The sequence below is a fragment of the Dromaius novaehollandiae genome, chromosome 4, assembly GCF_036370855.1.
Source record: "Dromaius novaehollandiae isolate bDroNov1 chromosome 4, bDroNov1.hap1, whole genome shotgun sequence".
In the NCBI taxonomy this organism is placed as follows: domain Eukaryota; kingdom Metazoa; phylum Chordata; class Aves; order Casuariiformes; family Dromaiidae; genus Dromaius; species Dromaius novaehollandiae.
This window is the reverse complement of record NC_088101.1, coordinates 56,431,556-56,447,112: the sequence shown is the minus strand read 5'-3', so window position 1 is coordinate 56,447,112 and position 15,557 is coordinate 56,431,556. Positions and strand designations below refer to the sequence as shown.

Genomic DNA, 15,557 nt, shown 5'->3' with positions numbered 1-15,557 from the left:
TCAGTATTTTATTGAAAAGTCTGTTAGACCCAACCAAGCATCAATATACCAGTAAAAAGGAAACCTTGACACAGAAGACAACCAAATGAATACATTGGGGGAAAAAAAAAAAAAAAATATTTATAATCTCTGGCACAAAAGTGCAAAAATTCCACACACGGACTTCATGTTTGCTTTGGCTTCTGCATGTGAAGAGAAGAAAAGCCACATGTCAATAAAAGCAAATGCATTGAGTACTGTCTCAAAAAAAAAAAAAAAAAAAAAAAAAAAAAAAAGCAAACCTTCACTGTTTTTCACTTGGAGTATGTACATATACAGGAGTGAACTTATTCACATGCTGCATATTTGTATTTTGGTTCCTCAGTCAACTTTTACCTGCTATGAGGTTTTCAAGATAGATTAATAGCGTAAATTAATTTTAAATCATGTGGCTGCAAATGAAATCATTAACTGGCAAGTATTTCCAAGTGTCCCTTTTCAGCAATTTATTTTGATATTGCTAAAATGTTTTAAAATGTTTGTATTCTTGCCTTTTGTCTTGTTTGGATTGCATGACCTTTTTTTTTAAATGTGTTTTTCCCATGTTCCTTTTCTGTTTATAAATATCTTGGTTGAATACATATCCTAAAGAAAATACAATGTGAAAGCCATTGGTTATGATCATTAATCATTATTGAGACAGGAACTAGGTGAAAAGCTGTGCTGTGCAGGAAATTCTTACAGAAGCATTTTGATCCTTTTTTTTTTTTTTTTTTTTTTTTTGGCCTGAGGCTACAAAGTGGATAAATCCAGCTTCACTACCTATAAATCTAAAAAGCAGCACATGCCATGAGGTTGCCAGAACATACGCAAGTCATAATAGAATATCACGGCTACTCAGGCACTGACAGTTAAACAAAGTAAAATACAGTGATACCAGCTCTATGGACTCTTAGGATTCACGAGTTTTATCACAGAGTTTTGATTCATTATAAACTGTTTTGGTTCATAAACAAGAGCAACTTTCTAGCAAGGAGAAAAGGTGTAAGCTATGAACACAGCCTAAAAATATCTAGAAAAATGCTGTAAATCGTGAGAAAAGATGGACTGGATGTTCTAAATGAACTCTATATAAAAAGGATCATGATTTTTCTTAATTAGAAAATGTTATAGAATGAAAAAAAAACCCTCCTGTTTTATTTGACACTACTAGGCTTAATTTCTGCTAAACTATTATCAAAATTTTGAACAGATGCAGGGAGAAACATTACCAAAGGAACGGTGCTCCTCTGTGATGATGTCATTCAGAGTTCAAGACCCAACATCATCCCAACTAGCTTATTGCACAGCAGTATCTAAATCCACCCAGGGGGAGGTCCAGGTAGCATGGGGATGAAATGCCCATTTCACTAAGCTTAATACAAAAAGATAGTATTGTAAATGCCAAGCCAAAATGAATAAACCCTAAAGAGAAGCCTGAAGAGGTGAAAAAAGATATATATATTACATCAGCCACACACGTCTTGACAGCTAATACCTTTTTCCTCACTAAGCAGATATTTATCTTATCTTCAGGAAAGTGGGAATTTTTACCATTTCTCCATTTTTTCCACTGCACATTTCCCTAGCTATCTATGAAGGCAAATAAAAAACAATAAATATAAATATCTTCAAAGATGGACTATTCCATACCCAAGAAATATTATTATGGTCTGAAGAAACAAATTATGTTTTCTTAAAACTTACTAGCATCTATCACTAGAATGATAAAATCCCAGTCAAGAAGTTCCTTCTTTAAAACAATCTAGAGATAGCCATTTAAAGTGAAAGTCAAAGACATAAGGAAGAGATTTACAAAACACTTGCAACAGGAGGTATTTCTATGCATGTGTATTAATAAGTCTTCAAGTTTTTACAAGCCTACACACAAACACTGAATGAGGTGTTTTATTGCGTTAGAAAATGCTTGAACAAAGTGCCAAAAGCACATTTCTAAGTGAAAAAACCAAAAGCTTTCAACAAAAGCAAAACCTGTACTCCGTGTGTGTGTGTGTGCACGCACCTCCCCAGCCAAGCATTCCCTCCATTTCGGGGAAAGCAGTTTGCAGTTACTCTTTTACACTACCAGTGCAAATCCCATAGAAATGTATATTTATGTCATGAACTTGTGACACTTGTATTAGCCTAAACAGGGACAAAAACTGACCCAATAGGTTTGAATGTACATTCATATTATATTGTTCAAAGAATACATATGTCGCAGTTTTGGTTTATATGCCTGAATACAGAAGAGCCACGTATAACGCTGTACAGGACTATCATTCCATTTTTGCATCATGCCGTATTTCCTGCAGGGAGAATGCAAAAAGGAAGTAATCCTTGAGTTTGCCTCACAAGTATGGAGAAGCAAGAAACTAGATATGATACGGATGTTTTGAAAGATCAGACCTGTAGGTATTAAAACTCTGATGAGAATACCTGTCTCTGTGTATGTACTTTATTTTCCAAAGAAGTTAATGCAACTGGCTGGGCTGGAGAGAAGGAACAGATGAGATGAGAGTGAAGATTAATGCAACTTAGACTGCAGAAGGGGACAGGTTGAAAAGGAAGGTGAGAAGATGAGAAAGATATTTACAGCTGTTGAAAGAAGAATGAGAAAGACACCAAGGTGTGAGTGACAAAATTTATAAGAAATGCTGAAGATAACTAAAATAGCCTAGGTAGGAAGCCTTACTGCTACAAGCCTCCACTTTAAAATGGCTATTCTCTGAAATGAATGCTACAACGCTGTAACAGCACCTTGACCTATATTCTGAAAAGGTACTATTTTTATCATTTATACTAAAAATGAACTCTCACGGCATGACCAATATTGCATCCATGCAGGAGCACCCATAGATACAAAAATACAAGCTGGTGGTTGAAGAGCTGCCAGAATAATATAAAAGAATGAACTGTGTGTTACTAAAATTTGTATGAATTACTTCAGTTTCTGTATTATAATTTCTCAAATAAGTTCACCATGATTAGCTAGCTTTACTTCAATTGAAATGAAAAGCATTCTATATCAAGCTTATATTTTAACCAGTATTTATTTAGTCAAATTGTGGATTCTTCTCAGCAGTCAATCTTTTTATCACTTGACTGTCAGAATCTCCGTCAGATCCATTAGTTAAAATGTGTGTTGGTGTATTCCAGACACACAGCAGAAAAAATTGGCCAATCAAGGAAATTCTCATCTCAAGTAACAGGCAAATCTCATCTCTTTCAAATCCTCATCCATCAGCTTCATTGGCAGGGTGCAAAGCTGTACAAACAAACCAGAAAAAATAGTTATAAATGGTCTATAGCATTACTGCTTGGAGATAGTGTTTTTCATTAATTTATGTGAGCCATCAGCTTCTCTAGTTTGATCTTTTATGCTGTGGCTTGTTTTTTGCCACTGGAGTCTTAATTACTCTCACTTACCTTTTTATTTCCAAACTTTTTTTTTTACTTTTTTTTCTACTTAAATGGACTGCCTTTATATCACTATCAAACAAATGCTGTTCAAGATTTCCTCCATTAAATCTATACATCTTTGACACAACTATAACTTTTTGTTATGACAGTGATATAAACTTGTGATTCTTTGTTGCATACCTTGTCACCAACATCTGGCCGTACATTGCAGACCAACATGGCCACAATTATGATGCAAGAGCAATATAACTGTAATCCATTAATGACATTTGGCTGTTGACATTTCAACCCAAAACGTATTTTCTATTTGGATTTATGATACTTGACTCTGGCACTACTTAGAATGACATTTTATCAGGACTAAATTCAGTCATCACCACATAACAAAATGTATTCACTGGCATGATGTGCATGCAGTAAAGCGTAATTAAAGTATCCCAAGAAGAAATTTTAAGTATTAACATTTGCATGTGAATACATTTTTTTATAATCCTTTCCTCTGAAATTACTTCCCTTTATCACTGAGAAAATTGGAACCATTCTTTTACCTTTAATAGCTGACAGATTTACCATAAATAGTGACAGTTAGTGTCACTGACATAACTGATCTAACAAAATTGACTGTAACTGTGCCAATGCGATTGCCTGTAACTTTATATGGTATCTCAGGGCAAGAGATGAAAAATGACAGAAGTATATAAAAATAATAATATGAAGAAATTCTCTTTAAAAACGCCCTAAAAAACAAACTCTCAAAAGCTAGTTCTTCTCCACCAACACCCTCGCCCCAGTAGAACTACTGTTTTTTTCCCCTTTTCCATTTCCAGTCTTCATCCAGTTTGAAAGCAAGTGAATAACACTGGCTATATTTGTTCTCTAGTGATACCAGACACTTAAAATGAGGCTAACATCTATATCTCTAGGAAGACTGTTTTAACATTTCCTCATTCTGAACAGCTTACACTAATATCTTAATAGTACCAGTAGTTTTTCATCTATAATTTCTCAGTGAATGAGTGGCTTATTACTAAAAATATTTAAAATTTGAAGTTTGCCCTTAAAGTAGGTGGCATTCTTTAGCTTAAACTTTTTTTTAAAGCATTTGTTTGACTGTCAGGCTTCTCCAAAAACTGTTATGAAATGTAGCATATTATTTGCTTTCTAACATAACTATTTTTATTGGGTTAATTTTTTAAAAAGTTTTGGCTCCTAATAGCTTGACCATTTTCAAAACTGGAAGTATCTACCTGATTTGCAAGACAGAAGTACTCAAATCCCATAAGAATATGGGTTCCCAGGGTTAAGCAATAAGAACAGTAATCAGTAAACTAGTGCTCTGTCTAAATGTTCTGGTAGAGTTAGTCAGGTACTACATGCTGTCAGCACGCACAGAAAAGACAGACCCCGGGTAAGTTGTTGGCTTTTACGGAATTGCATCACTACACCCAATTCCTTTTATATGGTTTTGTGAAGTTTTGGCAATGACCATGAAAACAACCAGAATCTTCAGTTTTTGTAATCTGATTAAGTGATGGAAAAAGTCATTTAAGTTTACATATCCTGACACAAATCATTAAATACAACAGCTTATGTTGGCCTGCTTTTCAACACCAGTGTTTTTTTTCCAAACTCGTCTCTTTTGAAATACAGCCTGGGAAACAGGAAGTCAGCCTGAGAGACAACATAAAATCAAAGGGTATCTTGACAGCTATTTAGTTCCTATGGATTTCTTGAAATCCAAGCCAAAAGGGAACAGGACAGTAGAAGACCAGCAATCAGGCTTCCTCAGAACAGTGGCTACTGTGACCCTCTGATAAGAAAGCAAACAGGGCACACTACGGACAGGGGAGAGACCAAACAAAGAAATAAAACGTAGACTAAGAACACGGTAACTGTTTCACAGGCGTATATTACATTCTTTTGCTTTCCACAGCATCATCTTTGAGACCAGTCTTCTCTCAGATTAGGGAGAAAGTAAGAGAACTTACTTCATTTTGCAGCCATCAGCTTAAAATCACAACAAAGGCAAGGGCTTAAAATCATGGCTGTAGATCTGTGGCCTGGGAATGGTGTTAGTTTATATTATCTGGAGGAATACTTGCTGATAGGTATCACATCAGTGAGATAACTAGGAAACAGCAAACACCTTTTTGTCACAGTTATTAACTTCTTTTTCTCTGTCAGTCCCTTTACAGGTAGTTACTGTCAGGTTATCAGTTTCCTTGATGAACAGGAGATGAAAAGGAGAGACAGCAGATCTTGGTAGTAAGGCAGCAAGCTTAAATATATAGACAAGTATCTTAAAAAAGCACAGAAAGATGAAAGTAGGTTAAAACACAAATCTGGTAGGTCTAGTAAAACATGAGGTGTCTGGATTTAAGCTTAAAAATAACCCTAGTTAAAATAAAAATTCAGATCAAAAGCATTTTCACTTAAAAATAATCATGTTACATTACCACCCATCACATCTCCGACATTGTAGCTAACACTTGTGATCTGAACTCCTCGGATATCAAGAGGTGCTAGTACCAAAACAGGAAAGATCTCTATTCAAATATATAGGACACGGCCACCAACCTTCCAAAATCTGATGAGCAATATGCCACAGTTCTGGCTCTTCTGGATTCACAGTCAGGATTAAACAAGGACATAGTGCGTAAAATGGAGTACATTCTGCTTTAATCTTGTTTCCTTCTAAAGAGGCAAACATTGTAGGGTTACAGGTTGATATCTCAGGAAGTTAACTCCTCTCCAGAAAAATTCATTTTCTTGCCAAGTAGTGTTTTCTATGCTCTCTCTACGTAAAAGAACTTGATCTGCAGATAAAAGCAGAAGAATTTCAACTCCTCCCTAAAGGAGACTCTCTCATCGCTGAATCTGTCTGCTCCTTCAAAAATTACTTTTGCCCATGTGCTCTCTCTTTGTCCTCCGAGGTCTAATTAGCCAATTGCCTCCTGAACCAGGAAGATCCCAGAGCTTTTTAGGACGTGTAATCAGCCCTACAGAGTTTGCACCCTGCGATGTATAAAGCTGCACCATAACACCGCAATCACACATTTTGCTTAATGCTGCAAGTCACAGCAACTTTCTAGCTGTTTACACTAGGATTTACTAAACTGTTGTTTGTACTCATTGACAGACTTGTATTTTCTGACTTTCTTTACCAGCCAGCTTGTCAATGGAACATGAAATCAGTCTAAAAAGCCTTCAGTCCGCTTAATCTCTGTTTTTACAGCCTTAATCCAAATAGAACTTTGCTCGGCTTCAGCCTTTTGGGGACGGGTTGAGCTATAGATAAGCAGATCCCACCAGGGAACGCCACTGGAATTGAAAAGCTGCTTCTCCTTAGACTTACTCCCCTTTAGCAGAATAAATTAAGACTGTTCCGTTTGTCTGTATAGTTCAGAGTACATCCACTAACCCCACCTACTGCTACCACTAAAACAGATGTTTTCATTTTCTAAACTTGAAAAGCAATATTGTGCTTTAGAACCCAATTGACCTTCTCAACTGAAAAAAGTCAGCCAAAACTGATGACTTGCTGAGAGCTAACAAATCTGAAGATTTAATACACAGGGCATTTCACTAGTGACCCCTGTACAAAGTTTAGGTGAGTAAATTGATCTACCAAGTACATTAGCAGACAAGACAGCCAGAGCAATCCACTCCTTTTGCAAATGCAGCAAAAGAAAATACTCCAGCAGATCTATGCCATCCTATATATTATACTAAACACTGAGTAGTAATTCTCATTCTATTTTTACTATCATAATATTACTCATGTTCTACTATTGTAAACCACATAGCAATAATTTAATCATATCTCAATAGTATATAATACATTTGCTAAACTATTTTATTCCAGTGCAAATGTCATATGTCAGAAAATATGTTGTGCTTGAAACTTACCATGGAAAATGCAAACAGGGACAATATCTGTGGAGCACTTGTAAATCTTAATTGTATATCTTTGTAACACAAATCTTAGCCTAGGTGAAGCTGTTGGAATGAATACCTTGCCTACACATTATAAAGAAATACAGACTATTATATCATTTCTCAGAAGAGCACCTTATTCATACAGTTAATCATGGAGTTCTCAAAAGACCTTTTTGCCATCTAGAACAATAATCCAAGACTGATAATGATTGGTGACAGTTTCACTTATTAAAAAATATTATTTGTCCATAACCAAATGATTGTGCAGTGTGTTTAGCATGGTCTAATAACTTCCCTGTCCCAGCCTAGAGACTTGAGATGACAATGAAATTATCTACATGCACATAGATGTGGGTGAGTGCTAAGAAAATTGAATGATTGCTTTTAGTGGAAGATGTGCAGATTATGATATTTAGGGAATTCACCTTTCTATCCAAATTGAAAAGCTAGAAATCTACTTTTTTTTTTTCTTCCATATTATCTGCCATTTCTGGTTTCTCTCTAGGAGCCTTTCCTCCCCTTGTTTTGAATGCTTTCATTCACATATACAACACAACATAATCATTTAAACCCAGAAAGGTAAAGTTTGTGCTTTTTCTTCTGATGATTCATATCCACAACTAAAATGATTACCTAAGGTATATGGCTCATTCCTCAAAAGGTATTCATATACTTATCATAATTAGTAGCTAATAACCTTTGAGGCTCTATTTATACTGCCTTCAATGTGGCTTAGACGTGGACAGAAAGATGGAACAATCCACGCATCTTTCTAGTGCATGGATAGTTGCACTAGACTATCCAACTAGTCTGGCTGGACAGAGTAGGCAGCTTGCTCACGGCTTTTCATCCTTGTTTTTTTTTTTAACTCTCAATTGTATTCATAGCACGTATTTCAACTTGTCTGCTATTTTTCTAACATCTTTTCGTCTTTCTTAGGAACATCTCTACAGCCAGCTAACTCTTTATACACTCCATAATTTAGTTTAGCCATGTATTCATCTCCCCAAAAGTCTAAATTTGATGATGTGGTTCAGCCATCTTTTTTCCACCAGACTATACTTCTATGATCATGTACATAAATTTAGGAAGTGGAAAGAACATGTGGTTAGGATCAGGGTGGGAAGTAGTCTGAGCTATTTAAAAATTGTTCTAATTGCTACAAAATTCTGAGAATAGAAAAAAGAAGAAAAGTGTACAGCTTGGGGTTTGTTTTTTTTGTTTGTTTGTTTGTTTGTTTTGGTCCTATGATTCAATGAGCAAAACCTCACAGGCTTAAACAGGCAGGCAGTTCCACATCCTAGCAGGTAAAACATATTGCAGCAGACCTTTTGCTTTTTTCAAGGATATGACACCTTCAGAAGTTTGGTAACTTGCTGGAGATATGACAGAACATAGAAATGGCTGAAACAACTACAGAAGCAGCCATTACAACATTGAAGGATTTCTCTGGGTTTTAAGTTAGCCAGCTGGGCAGCAAAATGACATGGCTATCAGTAACTAAAGCCTTTTTTTCTGTAGGTCTTACAAAAAGAACAAAAGTTCAGTATGTAGCAAATGGTAAAGATGGTATCATACAGGCTTAGTCATAGAGAAAAAACTCCCTATCTTAGGCCAGCTCTCATAAAGAACAAAGTTACAAAGCCACCAAAGAAACAGTGTAAAAATATCAGGAGTAGTGCCACAGAGGACCAAATATCAGCAGGTTAGCTACTACAATCAGGAGGGACTACAATATTCCTTTCGTTAAGGCAGGAGAAAATACGGTGATAATTTGTACACATGAAAGCTAACATATTTCTCCATAATTTGAGGCGTTTAAGAATTATAATTGGTAAATTAACCCAAACTTTCTCCCAGAAGCACTCTTTTTGCTGGTAATAGCTTATAATAAATTTTCACAGCTACATTTTATGCCCATCAGAACTCATAATTATTGAAAAACACAAAAGCAACTATTTTCATGTTACTAGTGTGGATGAAGGAAATGTCTTCCTCTCTTCTCGCCCTACTTCATCATTTTCACTAGTGCTGCATATGCAGACTCATATGCAGACAGCTTCATAAACTCTGCAACTTTCAGCTATCAAGTCCACTAATTAGCAGGTTCATATAGCTCCTGCTTTAAACCTGATCTTCTATTTTGCTAAAGTCTATTTGCAAAGCATTCATTCTCTTGAAGACAGAAGTAGAGTGCCAAACAATACTAAATTCAGCTAAATAAAATTCTGGACAAGGGCAAGTTTCTTAACTGTATGCCATAGTGGAACTTGGAGTAACAGAAAATTTTATTTTCTCCCTAATGAATTTTTCATCTTCATTAGTCCCAATTCAATATCTTTGCTTTTCCAAATGTCTCCAAATTACAGTAATTTAATTCTGGTCACATTCTGTAAGACTCACTTCCAACCCAGAAGCCCTTTTTCCTCTGTCTCCCTGATCAACTTTTTGTGCTGGACATGTCTGTGCATGCTTGTGTACATCACAGAGAAAGGGGATTTGATGTAACAGAAGAAAACTGTTCAGCCTCTTATTGTCTGATATAACATTTCTTACATGCAGCTGAACAGATGCTTACATTAATTTTTAAATGAATGTGTTACATCAAAACCATACTAGCATTGCAATAAACATTAACAAGAAAAATAAACATTTGTTTCACTTTTATAACACAAAATAGATTTTTCCCATTGTGCAATTTAAGCTACGTTAAGCAATTGCCGAGGACAAAGTCTGTAGGCCTTCAGCTATTCTTAATGCTGAATTCCCTATTCAGTACTGCTACACAGTTCTCACTTCATAAAAGGCTTCCAGCAAATTGCTGCAAATAAAGGCCACCTTGTTGCAGTATACTGTAGTCATGTGTTTCCCCTTTTGATACAGTTAAGTATGCTTTCTGAATAATAAGAGGTACCTTCTCAAAAACAGTTACATTCAAACCAAAAGTGGTAACTGAGTCTTATGGATTCACACAAAAGTGAAAATGTGTACAAGATGTGTGAGCATATCTAATGGAATTTTTGCAAGTACATTAAAACTACATATGCCCAAGGATATCATATTGATTCAAAAATGGGAAACAAAATCTAGTATGGAAAATTAAAATAAAATATGGTCAAAAATGCCTACTGCATAAATGACTAACATTTTCTAATGCGTAAATGTATATGTGCGTGGTTTTTGTGTAGCATTTTTGAAAGAAATGTGACAATTTTCAGTAGGTTGGAACAGGACTGACTACACCTTTACCAATGGTATACTGTCCAACAAAATGGTAAGGTCATCACTGAGTCCTTGGGTTTTTAGCTTAAGATACCATTCTAGGAGTCTTCAGTGGGATTTTTTTTCCTAGCCTGATCAAATTTCTTCAATCATTTAAGAAGGGGGGTTTTTTAATCAAAAAACTGCCATGATGTAATTCTTGCACTTCAACAACAGCAGCCTTTCCAACAGAATGCATTTATTTCAAAGAAAGCAAAACTGGTGCAAGATCAGAACAACTATAAAGAATAAAATCAAAGAAAAGGTTGTTGTAGAAAACATGAGAGGAATAATAAGTAAGACTAAAACTGTGCATTACTTTAAAAATAAAATGCCTAAGCCAGAACAACAAAAAGCCTTTTGTCTTTTATCCAGGAAGTCTGGATATGTTTTGTACTACTTCTGAATATATCATACAAATTTGAGATAAACAATATTAGTAAGAGACAGTATATTAATCGTGGCACTAACACTGCAGATTAGGTAAAAGTCTGAATTGTTACTGAACTCAAAACATTACTTTGATTTTCATTCTTCAAATAGTAAATGGAAAAGTTCTGAGAAATAACAACTTTCTTAGATGCCTCACCTGAAACAATATCTTCTCTCCTCTCCTGTACATTTTCATGTTTTTTACCTGGTTTACTATTCCTTATGGAACAGCTTGAACAACTTTTTCATAAGAAGTGCTGCAGAGCCTCATTGATCTTAGTACTGATAAAGGCTTCCTGTGGATCTAAACTTTGCTCAAAAATCTTGTATCCCCTTACTCTAAAGGATTACTGCATAGTGTACACTATCTTTGCAAGTAAAACCCAACAAGTCATGAGGTTGCTCACTCTCTCAATAGTTCTCCTCACTCTTGTATAGGTTTCCTTCAGCATCTAATGAGTGGTTACATTTAACTAATTAGTTAAGGTCATGTAACAGTTAATGTTTAAAATAAATATCTTAATATATGAGTGCCTTCTGACTGTAGCTCAACAAACACCTAAACTTGTGAGTGTAATTACCACAATTCTTAGTGTTGCTCTATCATCCTTCTATATATCTTCCTCATTTTCTTTTTGAATTCTGGCATAATTCCATCTATATAGATTTTTTTTGTTTGGAACAGAGGCACCGATTTCTGAATGAATTTATGAGTGCTGTTTAAGCGTAATTACACAGGAAAAACAGTGAGAAACACTTAGCTTATTCAGTGTTTCTCCTAGCCATTAAGTATCAAAGATATTTCATTTAATATATAAATCTGAAATGATTCAGTATTTTATTATTCACTTTTATATTTCAGGATTGTTTTAGGATAGTGCAGTCAGTTTTTTGCTTCTTTTACTTATTCCATACTGGAGATTTTAGGGTCATATTTTATTCACCTGAAAGCTTTGGTAATATTTCTCCTTTGTAATTGAATGACTGAACAAATCTTTATGAGAAAACATACATTTAAAATTTACCTGCACAAGTATTCACAGCAGAAGTTAACTTGGAAATTTGATTCCTAATCTTAACTTAGAGGGAATTTCAAGTACTAAGACCAAATATATTGAGTACATCAGAGCATATTTCATCTCTCAAAACACTTGTGCCAGTAGAACTCCCTGTCGCTCAACTCACTACAAGTTATTAAAATTTCATATGCAGATTTAATTTTGCCAGCAAATGACTGTTTGTGGAATATTTTTCAGCATTTCGATGTCAGGTGCATGATAAAATAATTCTTGTGGAACATTGCCATTGTAAGAAAACAGAAGGCTGGCCATTCTGAAAGAGTTCAAACCCTTCATTCTAGAATAAAGCTTGGAAGCCACAGAAATTCTTCCCGTGATTTTTTTTATTTATTAAGTATCAGTTTGGAACTCCTGAAAAGGTTCCCCAGGCACATTAGTTGTGGTCTGCCTGCACTCCTCAGACTGAGCACACTGTGTTTTATGGTAAGGAGAAGGTTCAAAAACAAACTTACACATGATGTATGATTTGCATGTTTTATGTCTATATCACTAGTTTTTGCTTAGGATTGAAGTGCTCACACTGTGCATAGTACAGTTAAGTACACACTATTTTTGGTGGACTCCACTGCATCACACTCAGAAATTCCCCATCTCCACCTGCTCCACTACTTCTTCTCCAAATGAGGGTGAGGAGAGGAGAGGAAGAGTTTTTGAGCAGCTGTCGGAGACAGAAACTGAGCAGACTGGCAGGATACAGATGTGGCCTTTGGGATTTCTGTCTTTGATTTGCTGACAGTTCAGTTCAGAGATGTTTCAGGTGACACATTTTGAGCTCAGTGAATCACCATGTGCAGAGGAAACTTCCATCAGAAAATATCAAGCCAGCTGTAGTAATGGGATTTTTGCGGCATCATTAATCATCATTCTTTCACGGCCCTGCAGTCGCGCTACAGAACCCACCAAGGTTGCGCGGGATGTAGCGATAGCGCCCGAAGGAGAAACAGCACTTATCTCCACAAGTTTACAGTCTAAGCAGATAATTCTGATTATGGATACATGAAACAGATACAGAATGCAAAAATGGATGAGTATCTTCCAAAGGCTACAGACATTTGCAGTGACTTTGTTAGGAAGGGTAGGTACTAACACAAGCCAATGCAAGAGCAGTGAAAGCAAAAAGATGGGGGGCAGAATGGGCTAGTGGGGAGGGGCGGTGTAATGCACCGCTCTTAGAAATCCAGCAAAACTGCACAAAAGCATTAGCCGTGCCCTGCTTTTGCAGCTTAAGTCTCTTTGTGGCTTAAGTCTCTCACTAGCAAGAGCAAACTGGCTAGTCTCTGCTACTACAAGTTGTTTTTCCCACCATCAATCCACACTGCATGAGGTCCTGCTGGATAGTTTGACTGTCCCTGTAGGGATTCTTTTCCCACAAATAGGAGTGCGATGGGGGGAAAATTTTCTCCTTTCTCTTAACTTCCTCTTTTTAAGAATTCTCTGCAAGAGGAAACTATCAAGCTCTTAGATAAAATTTAACATTTATTAGTGTTGACATGACTTTAATCACTTCCCTAATGACATTTTTCACTTTTATGTCATACAACTATAAGAGTAAACTCTTCTATTCATTTTTACATCTTAACAGTGCAATAATATTTTACCAGAATTTATTGCTAGCATGTAATGCTACTTAAAAAGATATAGGATGTGATTTTCTTAGGATTGCCTACCATACTAGTGCATACACTCCGACTGGCTCCACTAAGGACTAGTTGCTTGAGGGGAGGTTGATTAAGTCAAAATAATCAGCTACAAACATGAGACTGGAGCAAAGCAAAAGGTTATAAACTACTTAATTTATATTTATGTTTCCAAATATTTAATAAAAGCTATGTAATTATTCAGTTTGATTGTACAAGGTAATTTTGAGCTGGATACTGTGAACTGACTTCAAATTGCCAGTCACTAACTTACACAAGTGTTGAATCAGGCTGTAACTTGGCATAGAAAGATTAGATATGGAAGAAAATAAGGTATGCATCATTAATATACTTGGTTTAGTATTGTTGTTCCCTCTCCTTAACTTCTTCCTGTTTCCTCCTTACCCTGAGGTTAGAGTTATTAAGCCTGAAATACTGATAATGGAGAACTAAGCCTTCCAGAAAACAGGATGAAATTACCTGTATAATTCCAATAATCATCCTAAGCTATGCTCTCCTAACCAGAGAAGACCAGAATAAATCAAGAGCAATATCTACCATGGATCTGTAGATCTTGTATGATATTGCCAGAATTATCAGATGCAACTTCGGGTACATCTTAAGCATGTCTCCAGGGAGATATCAGTGTCCAGTTAGACTAATGTAATTTTTGTACCCTTGTATGCAGCTAAGCTGTACACAGTAAGAGCTCCAAATGAAAATGGAGTCACCTGGTCCTCAGTTATATTCTCCCCAAAAGGGAAGATTTGCCTCCTAATCTTCAGCCTACCTCTGGCATTATTGCTATTCTGGATTTTGGATTATTTTGCCAATTCCATTTTTTTAATGTAGACAGATAAATGACATTTCTAAATCCCAGTGTGAATAAGAATGAGGTCTGGAACTTATCACAATAGCTTTCTATTTGACATTTTAAAATCTGCAAACAGATATAACTCTCCTGGTTCTCTGGCGGCAGATCTGCTTTGAGATGAGGGATCCCCAGAGGTGCCTTCCAACCAACAGTTGCATGATTATATGAAAACAGAGCTCTCCAGAAAACTGTGACTGGATCCAACACGGCTGAATAACTGCAAGGATGGAGGTAGGAACCCGGGGCTGAAGCAGGCAGAGTGGGACTACCCATTTTGGCAGCTCTCACAGGTCAAATTAAAGGTATCATGAACCTACATTCTTATAGCACTCAGTTATCTTGGTATTGCTCTACAAATTGTCAAATAAGCATACTGAAATCTTCCTCTGGCCACAGAAAAAATTGGGGATGTGAGTCTGGGAGGGGGAAAGAGGAAGGGAGGAAGGGAAGCAGGAAAATGCCAAGACTACATGGCAATGTAAACCTAATCTTACTATTGGCTCTGTAACACAAATACCAGACTGCATGAGCACCATATTACTAGCCTCCCCATTATAACTGCAGGTAAAAAAACGTCATAAAAAGGCAATAATACCTGACAACATCACCATAACCAAAAATATCATCTACCACAAACTAAATACTGAAATGTCATATGCCAGGTCTTAAAAATGATTTCTTCAAATACTAAGTGAGCAAAGAGTTACATCTACAAGTCTCAATAGGAAAATTTAGGATGGAGTCCAGAATATGTAGTATACAGTAGCTGACTTAATAGTAATATTTAAGCTGTCAAATTCAATATCTTGCAAGGAAGAAATCCATCAGACAACATTACTTTGGGAAATTAAAAAAGCAACCACACAAAAACCAAATAACTGAGGATATTAGTTA

The 15,557-nt window shown here is 36.0% G+C and overlaps 1 protein-coding gene across 1 annotated transcript in view; it reads right to left on the bottom strand.

Annotated features, from left to right (window-relative positions):
• Nucleotides 1–15,557, bottom strand: part of SGCZ (sarcoglycan zeta) — a 474,057-nt gene that overhangs the window by 353,343 nt on the left and 105,157 nt on the right. The window lies entirely within an intron of this gene.